The sequence below is a fragment of the Labeo rohita genome, chromosome 7 (assembly GCF_022985175.1).
Source record: "Labeo rohita strain BAU-BD-2019 chromosome 7, IGBB_LRoh.1.0, whole genome shotgun sequence".
Lineage (NCBI taxonomy): Eukaryota > Metazoa > Chordata > Actinopteri > Cypriniformes > Cyprinidae > Labeo > Labeo rohita.
The window spans coordinates 30,735,132-30,744,344 of NC_066875.1; positions in this window are offsets into that span (position 1 = coordinate 30,735,132).

Here is a 9,213-nt window from a genome sequence, read left to right on the forward strand (position 1 = left end):
CTGCAGACTTTCATCTTTTGGGAAATGTGTGGCTGCTTTTATGTCTTTGTGAGTGACATAAGCTTGTCTGGCAGGTAAGGGTCCTTATTGTGATTACATTCATCTGCTTTTTGGCTATCTGCACATACTGCTCTCTCAGAAACTCTCTGAACTCTGTGATGTGGTCTGGATCCTCGTCCGAAGCTGCTGAACTTCATCTCTAAGGTGCTAAGTGGAACTGTTGACACTTACCATGCAGCTGTTCTAAGTGACTTTTTTTTTTTAAACACTCTTTTTAATTGCATAAATCTTCCTCTTCCTTAATCTATTGAAGTTCTCTATATTTTATGTATTGCACCGTATTGTATTGCAGAGGTTTTCAAATTGTCATGAATGTCTGCGGGAATTATGACTGAAGAAAAGATTTTACAAATGTTATACTTGGAGTTGTCAAGTTAAGTTGGTAAGCTAATTTATATGTTTAACACAATAACTTGATATTATCACTTTGTAAAGACTAGTTGGAAATCAATAGCTTAATCATGGTTATTGTATTCTACTGAAATCCCAAGTTTTTTCATACTTTGTTATTTATTTCTAAGGTTTACACATTCAATAATAGACAAAAATAATTGTCATCAACTATTCCTTTATTATTTACTGGGAGTCCTGGACATCAAAACCTTTGAAAACCCCTGAAATATCTTGTCCCTCTTCAGATCCTTAGTTCATTTGTACTATCATACACTGTAAATACACTGTAAAACAGTCGAATTGACTAAATGAAACGAGTGATATTAAACTTAATGGGCCTTATTCATGAAACACAGCTGAACAAGTTTTTGTGTAAATCATTTGTAAAGCCATTCGGGCACAAAAACTTTCGTTCTTTCATTTCGTTGTCACGTAAACATAGGTTCTGTGGTTGGAAAACTGATGACACTGAATTTTAATGCATTGCCATAATAATAATTAAAAAGTTAATTTGTCCTTCTTACTGTCACTTTTTACCCAGCCATTCAATCAATGTAGGAGGGGTGGAAAAAATACTACACCGACCAACCATCTTACTTGTACAACGACTGAACAACAATGGTGAAGTTAGTATTACTGCACTGTAAAAAATAAAAAACACAATTTGCTGAGTCAGCTTAAAATAATTTGTTACCCTGCTGCCTTAAAATGTTAAGTTCAGTCAACTAAAATAAGTTTATTCAACTTGAAATGTTAAGTTGTACTAAGTAACAACTTAGATATTTGTGTTTGCTAAACTTAATAGATGGGTAAGTAACCCAGCTGCCTTAAAATTTCAAGTTGATTCAACTCAAATATCTAAGATGTCACTTAGTATAATTTAACATTTCAATTTGAATAAACTTTTTTTGAGTTGACTGAACTTAAATTTTTAAGGCAGCCAAGTTACAAATTATTTTAAGTTGACTCAACAAATTGTTTTTTACAGTGTGGTTACTGCATTTTTAAATGCAGTAAATTTTAAATTCTTCAAAATGAGATACTAGTAACTGTCGTAGATATTCCAAATTAACCAAAGTGTCTCAGCTGGTAAAACGCTGTGCTGCCAAAACATTCTCAAGTGCCACCAGCTGGCCATTTTCAGAAGAGCACCTGGCATTTTTTTTCCAACTAGCTAAAAATGCTTCGGTTGAGTCACATTAATTGAATATTTATTGTTACCCTGATAGCACATGTACATCACAGAGAAATGTATTTGACATCTGCATTTACATCTGCAAGACATATTTTTTTTTAGAGTGTTTGCTCATCTGCAATACATCTATAGAACATTTCTTATCAGATGTCAAATAGATGTCTATTAGATGTCTTTAAGATGTTTATGCATAGAATACATGTACAACTTACATCTTATAGACGTCTGTCGGATTTTTGTACGCAGCAGATCCTTTCCAGATCAAATGATCTTTAGCAGACATCTCGTAGACGTACTTGTGCTATCTGGATAGGCATATTAGTCTTTTTTGCTTTTATGCAATGAATAAGCATGCACGCACACTCTATTTACAAATTATTGGAAATCATTAACATACATGTTTAACTATCAAATCTGATGCTTAAAAAACATTTGTGAATCCGGAGAAGAGTTTGCGGGAATGTCTGTTTTACATGCAAATTACTCTCAATATATTCATATATTTGCGCAGGATTCATGAATGAGGCCCTGTGGTTTCCAGCAAATTTCATTTCATGCTTTGCTGCAGACTTTTAAAGTAAAGCAGATGTTGAAACTAAATGTTAATTTGCATGTTTTTGCTCAAGATTAATATGGTGAGTTCTGTTAGTATTTAATGCTCTGTTATGTTGGGATTTAAAAGAGTTTTTGTAACGAGTTAGGATTGTGGTGAGAAATAGAGCCTGTGGTTAGACTGAGGATTGGCTTGACAACTGTAAGATTACTGTACAGTATATGCTGCTTTATTTAAAAAGCAACAGCTGTGCACACTGTAGCCAAGTGATAGTTTCTTAGCGAATTACATTAGCACATGCATCTGAGCTTGTGATATTGCTAGTTAGCAGTTAACTGCAAGATATTTAAGTGTGTGATTTTTTTTCTCTTCAAACCAGTTAAGCACAAACCCTTACGCCACTGATTTCACTGGTTACCTCAGTTGCCTGGTCACTTGTTAACAAAAGTTCAGACCTCAGAAATGTCAAAATATGGATAAGACCGTGACAATAGCTGCTATCTATCAGAATGTGCTAACAACTAAGGTTATGGTTAGGGTTAGGTGTTTGTATATGTTTCACTGTCGTGTAGGTGAATCTTTGAAATCTTTAGAAATGGTCACGGGGCACAGTTTGCACTTAACTGGTTTGGGAAAGTTAAAAAACATGCAATTTCAAGTTAAATATTCAAATTTAAATGGTTTTATGTAAATTAAGTTTCAGCTACACAAAGTATTGCAACACGTTTTCACTCCCAACTCGTCACAAATTGATGCTTGGCCAGGACCCTTTGGCGTCACTTTTTGACCCTCAATGTAACCCTTTAGCTTCACTTTTGGACGTGAAGCGTCCTCCATTGATTTCAGTTGTTTGCCTTAATTTAATGGTTTGCATGCATTTGTAAAAATATTGATAATTTTATATAATTTTATATAAATTTATACTTTCATTGGAGTACCTAAATCCACCCTTACCCTAAACTTACCCACTTCTGAAAAATATAAAACATGTAAAAGGCAAATATAAGTACAGTCACAGGTATTTATTGCAGAAATTGACCATAAACAAGCAGTATAAAAACATTACAAACAAATCATGTTGCATTCCGAGTCTTCTGAAGTCATGCGATTTCTTTATGCGAAGAAGAAAGTAAAACATAAGGTTTAAATCGCTGAAAACGATCGTGCTCCATTAATGCGCTCACATCTCATTCAAAAAGTTACTCCTGAGCATTAGCATGACGCAGTCGGTCTCGAGACATACAAGAGCCAATGGCATTTCACAACCAAGGCTGACGTAAGACTTCCTCTGGGAGACGGCCTTTTTTGAATTTATCAGCGCACAAACAGACTGAGGTTTAAGGTGGACGGAGACGGATCGTGTCTATTCCTCTCACAAATCAAACGTTTTGCCTCGGAAGACTTGGAATATTAATACTTTTTGAATAAATTATGACTGTTGCTGTATCTGCCGGTTATATCTTGTGTTTTATTGACAAATGGTAGGTTTAGGGGCAGGGGTTGGGTTATGTGCTCGTAAATCTGTAAATAATGAAATGTAAATAAAACTTGTGACTGTTTACATTGAAAAAAAAATCACACCCTAACATATTTGCAATAATGGCAGTGAAAATGACAGTAAAATTCTCAGTGCCTTTTGTGACAGAATTGTGATGCCAAGGGTTTCTCATTTAAAGCAATGAAGGACCCTACATGTCGAAAAATGACGCTAAAGGGTCCTGACCAAGCGTCAATATGTGACGAGTTGAGACTGAGAACATGTTGAGTATTTAAGTGGATTTATAATTGAAATTAATGTTAAGAAATACTGTGGACTCGTAAGTATTAGTTATTGTAAATGGTTTAAAGCAGTTGGTTTCCTCAAATGGATTGAGTTACCTTCACTCGTTTGGTTTTACAGTGCAGTAGTGCTCTCTCTCATTCTTGATTTTCTTCTCTCTAGCCACACACAGTGTTCTGTGTCAGAACCTTAATGGTGGACGGAGAAGACACAGGCTAACAAGACCCTGTGAAGCACCTAATTGGTAGTTCTGCCATGTAACTACCTGCATCTGACTCAAAGGCTATAGAAAGCCACCACTGAATTCTTCATTTTAACAGGTTTAAGTAGAGGTGTTCACTGGAGACTCGGCATTTCACCAATCAGAAGATGTCCTTCATGTCACATGAATGGTCTGTAATAGTCATAACACATTATGCACTAAAGAAAAAATGGTAGCAGCAGAACATCTATAATGGTTCTTTAGCTTCCGAACCTGTTATTTCATCTCTATTAGATTTCTTTTACTATATTACAGTGCCAGAAATTGCTTTGTGAGTGAGTGTTGTGCGTTTGTAATTTCCGCAGATGTCTTGGTAATCATTTTGACTAACCGGCGGAAGGGTGAGATCTTTAGGGCTTAGGCCAAATCCTGCTCATTAATGCACAGAGGCAGCCAAACACCTCACAGACTTGACAGAAAACAGAATAAATCTGGACTGACCTCCCCAGTCATATCACAGCTAAGAGAGCAAATTTACATCTCACCAATACGGGCCAGAGATAAATAACAGTCTATTATAAAGAATAAATAAATGTCATCTAAAACACACAAGTAAAATGTTGTTTAAAACACATAAGTCAGGTTAATGCAGATCTACACTTTGTATTCATGATGGTTTTATATTGTTTTGAAAATCTGCATGCTTTTCGAGAAGCGTTAGGCTAATGACTCGTATAATATGGGTTAACCATCAAGTAAAAATGTGTTAGTGTACAAATCATTATTTTCACAATCATTATCAATCTATCGAAATAATTTAAAATTATATTATATTTATATATCTGAATATTTTAAATATTATAATGTGTTTATTATATTATAATAATACATTAAAAATATCTTTATTTTAATATTATATTTATTGTTTTTTTGGAGTCGTAGCACATGACACTTTACCACAACAAACCTTGGCTTGTCATAAAAAAAAAAGTCAAATTATCTAATTTTCTTAAAGGGATATTTCACCTAAAAATAAAAATTATCCCATAATTTTCTCACCCTGAAGTCATCCTATATGACAAAAACATTACAAAGTTTTAAATATGGATATTTTTCTTACACAAATGCAGCGATTTGCTACAGAAGGCCTTTATCAACCTCCTGGAGTTGTGTGGAGTACTTTTTATGCTGGATGAATGCACTTTATTGGACTTCAAAATCTCAACAGCCATTCAGTGCCATTATAAAGCTTGGAAGAGCCAGGACATTTTTAATATAACTCCGACTGCATGCATCTGAAAGAGGAAAGTCATATAAACCTAGGATGGCTTGAGAATGAGTAAATCATGGGGTAATTTTCATTTTTGGATGAAGTATTCCTTCAAAAGACTTTCACCTATATAATTTCTTTTTCCCTGCATGGTTCTGCATGTACAGTAGATTGCACAACATGACTTTGATTTGGTGGTAAAACATTTTTTAAATATCCATAATAAGTGAAGCAGTTTTTTTTTTCTCAAAAAATAAATGATTCCAAACTACTTAAGATATTTTTTTTTTTTAAAATGTTCTTTTAGTGAGCCTTTTTTCCCCTGCTATGATCAGGACAATATCACCCCCAAAAATAACTAAATGAATTCTGCTCATCATAGAAGAGGACATTATACAGTATTTATGACTTTCATGTTTAATGCATTATTCAACATTTTTATATAACACAACTGGAATGCAATCACGTTCTTGTTCATGGCCCTGGTCCAGGTCCTTGGGCTCACGTAGAATACAATGCTCGAACTGCGTACCCAAACTGAAGGCAGCAATAACAGCAGATGCACAATGCGCTCGAGACTGTGTGCGTGTATCCAATGAAAGGAAAGCAACATCTTAATCTGAGCCTGACAATTTATCACTTAGAGGTGTGAAGCTTTAAGAGCCGAGGACCAGGTTAGTCAGGGACCCTGGAATGTTATTTTCATGGCCACAGCTGATTCTAGAATAGAGTCTGCACGTCATTCTCACCCACCATGCTGCACTCGTATAAAGCTATTGAGTTTGGGTATGACTCACCATCCAAATGCTTTATTTCATTCTCTCTCTCTCCATCACGCTCAGTCTGCTTCCATTCACAACACACACTGTGGCGGTATAATGAAAATGCAGAGGGGAGAAAAGAAAGAGAATACAAAGATCAGTTCTATACATCATGTTCTGCCACACGCATTCCAAGCTTGAATGAGAATTTGGGGCTTTGGGAAATGTGGTTTATATATCTGATTGAAAGGATACACAGAAGCAAACAGAACATAAATCAAATCTGCGGCATCAGGCATCAGCAAAATGTGTGAATATTATTGAAACTGTAACCTTTAATAGCCGCCGTGAGACTGTAATTCTCAGTTCATTCTGTTTTCTCAGTGTGAAAAAAGCAACACGACAAAGGACCTCGATTACTGCCTCGTTGTATATTCTCTCTGCACTGCGTTCGAAGCTTGTGGTGTCACTTCCAGCAGAGCCACTTAAAGCTCCCAGGGTTCACTGGGCCTTACGAACTCCACAGTTACCATTGTGTTTTGCTACCTTTGCTGACATTGTTAGGATAACAATAAAATAACTCAGAAATTAATATTTTCATTTGGTAAATCACACACACACACAAACACACATATATACTATATATATAAACACACACAGTGGCATTCATTGTGTTTTACTACCTTTGCTGTCATTGTTAGGATATATATATATATATATATCATAGGTTGCACTAGACTTTACCATGAAGGACAGGGCCGCAAAATTCAGTCATAATCTATTATTACCCCTCATTATAATTTTCATATTTTAATTAGAATAAAACATTTAATTGCTTTTATTTTTGTTCACATTTTCATTTTTAGTCATGAACCTAAGTTACAGGACGACAGCACAGTGTTTAAAAAAGTGCCAAAATACGCCAGGGCTGGGTAAACAAAAGAAAATAGATTTCTCTATTTTATTAGATTCTCATTTTAATGAACCAAAATGGATTCCTAACTCACAATCGATCTTTCGGTCTATGCTGTTTTCAGTTGATGAATAAACAAATAGCAATAGGCTAGGCTTTGTGTTACTTTTGATATCAAACAAAGTCTCAGATTTCAAATTCTGTCCATTTCGTTAGGAAATTCAAGCAATAAATATTGTTTTGGTGCTCTTTAATGTGGCGTCATAGATGTTGTAGCTTCTGTGTACTCGTCTGTGCATAATCAAAGGGATAGGAAAGCCATAGACTGTAAAAAAAAATATGGACGTAGTGTCCGTGACGTCACCCGTAGGTTTCTGAAGAGCATTTTTGAAGCTCTTTTCTCGCCATCTTGGAAAGACTGCACGTCACTCCCGGGTTTCAAAAATGACGTGGGTGGAGCTCTGAAACCACGCCCACCTAGCGCGACGGGGTGACAGCAGTGGAGTCCACCTGTCACTCAAGTGGCCACGCCCTAAATTATGCAGAACTTTAAGGCTTAATATAATTTAAACGGATGAGTTATAAAAAAATTTACCTCCCTCACAGTTGACATGAAGGGCAAAATTAGCTATATAGACCAAAATCACTTTTGTACCAGGCTGTAAACAAAAATGGGCATTTTAATATGGGGGTCAATGGGATTGACTCCCTTTTGGAGCCAGTCTCTAGTGGCCAGGCGATGAATTGCAGTTTAAGTCACTTCTGTGTTGGTTTTAATAGAGGGTATGCATGTGACGTCACCGCCAGCTGGAGTGGCTGTAGCTCCGCCCAAGTTCAAATCTTTAGTTCAAACTTATTATCGTTTGTTCCCTTTCGAGGAACTCGAACTGCGTCCTCTAGGGGGCGCTAGGGGGAACGCCGTCAGCGTGACCCGTGTCTGAAGTATATATACAAAACAACAACAAAGTTGGCCGGCGACAGCCTATGACGTCACTGCCGGCGCGACTCGTCGCTGCCGGCGCGTCACTACCGGTGCGACCACAGTATAAAAGGACACCGGTAGAGCAGGACGGCCTCTTCTTCGTCTTCATTGACTCTTTGTCTGGAGTGTGTAGCAAAACGGTAAGAGACCCCTTTTCTTTGGAAAAATATGGCTAGCACTAGTAAGGCGTTTAGAAAGTGCGTGGATCCGTGTCCTCGTTATTTGACACCCGATGACACGCACGATCTTTGCGTCTTTTGTTTGGGCGAGGAGCATGCACGCGACGTCCTCGAGGGGGCAGTCTGCGTGCACTGTGAGCTTTTTCCCATGAGAAAGCTCCGTTCTCGTCTGTCTCTCTTCTCGAGGGAAGAGGGACAGCCACCTGTTCCCCGTGGCTCAGGACCCTCCGCTGCTGAGGCACGGAGAAAAATGAGCTCATGGGGATCCCAGGTGGACCTCGCTGACGAGCTAAAAAAGGGACTTTCCCTTTCACGCGCGTCAGTCGCGGGCGAGGACGAACTGCTGGCTGACGATGATGTTGTTTCTCTTACATCATCCGATCCAGCAGCTAGTGCTCTGTTGGGTCCTTCCCAAGAAGAGCAGGAGATGTTGGAAGATGAGGAAGCTGAGGCTGAACCCTTTCTAATCTCCTGCCCTGCATACGAGGAGCTGTTGGAGGTTATGGATCGCGCCACGGTAAGGCTTGACTTGCCGTGGAAGCGAGCCAGAGAGGTGGCGCCTCGGGGTCGTCTCGATGAGCGCTATCTTTCTGATCATAACCTCCCGGCCCAGGTGAGTCTTCCATTCCTTCCCGATCTGCATACGGAGATCGAGAAGGTATGGAAGAGGCCGTTTTCCTCACGCATCCATAATTTTCCGCACTCTAATTATGCGAATATTGAGGGGATGCGTGAGCACGGCTATCAGAGGATGCCACCTGTAGAAGAGACGCTGGCCAGCTATCTCTCTGTAGGTAAGGCATCTTCCCTGAAGACTCCCTCCCTGCCATCCATTCCCCTTCAAGTAACATCTCGTTTGAATGGCAGGGCGTATGCAGCAGCAGGTCAGGCTGTGGGTGCGTTGCACACTATGGCGGTGCTTCAA